The sequence below is a fragment of the Schistocerca nitens genome, chromosome 1 (genome assembly GCF_023898315.1).
Source record: "Schistocerca nitens isolate TAMUIC-IGC-003100 chromosome 1, iqSchNite1.1, whole genome shotgun sequence".
Taxonomy (NCBI): Eukaryota; Metazoa; Arthropoda; class Insecta; order Orthoptera; family Acrididae; genus Schistocerca; species Schistocerca nitens.
In genome coordinates, this window is record NC_064614.1 from 1,077,795,055 (window position 1) to 1,077,795,842 (window position 788).

General features: G+C 48.5%; 1 non-coding gene across 1 annotated transcript; it reads right to left on the minus strand.

Annotated features, from left to right (window-relative positions):
• Positions 1 to 405: 405 nt before the first annotated feature.
• Positions 406 to 480, minus strand: Trnas-cga (transfer RNA serine (anticodon CGA)). The gene has a single exon. It is a non-coding gene; the product is annotated as a tRNA-Ser (tRNA).
• Positions 481 to 788: the final 308 nt, after the last annotated feature.

Sequence of the window (788 nt, forward strand, 5' to 3'; positions counted from 1 at the left end):
ACGGTATGTATAAAAAAAAGTGCAAATGTCATTTGCGGGACATTTGCGGAATAGCGCGTTCTTCAAACTTAAAGTAGTCATATATTTGACCTCAAAATAGTCAGATTCGAGTTCGAGTCATTTATACCGACCGTCATTTCTTTGCGGTCTCTCTCGACGGCTCTTTCTGAGCAAAGCCAGATGCAAATCATGCATATTCCGACGAAAGGAAAGAAAGATTGGGTTTAACGCTCCGTCGACGTCGAGGTCATTACAGACGGAGCACAAGCTCGGATTTCATCAAGGATGAGGAAGGAAATCGGCAGTCCGCTTTAGAAGAAACCATACAGCCATTAGCTTGGAGCGATTTAGGGAAATCACGGAAAACCTACATCCTGATGAAGCTTCTTGGCAGACTAAAACTGTATGCCGGACCGAGACTCGAACTCGGGACCTTTGCCTTTCGCGGGCAAGTGCTCTACCAACTGAGCTATCCAAGCACGACTCACGACTCGTGCTAACAGCTTTACTTCTGCCAGTACCTCGTCTCCTACCTTCCAAACTTTACAGAAGCTCTCCTGCGAACCTTGCAGAACTACGACTCCTGAAAGAAAGGATATTGCGGAGACATGCCTTAGTCACAGCCTGGGGGATGTTTCCAGAATGAGATCTGGGTGGCCGGACGCGGGTTCGAACCGTTGTCCTCCCGAATGAGCGTCCACTGTAGTAACCACTGCATCATCTCGCCCGGTGCAGTTTCCGAAGAAAGCCTGAATGTGGCCGACGAGTGTCGTAGAACTGTCGGTAAT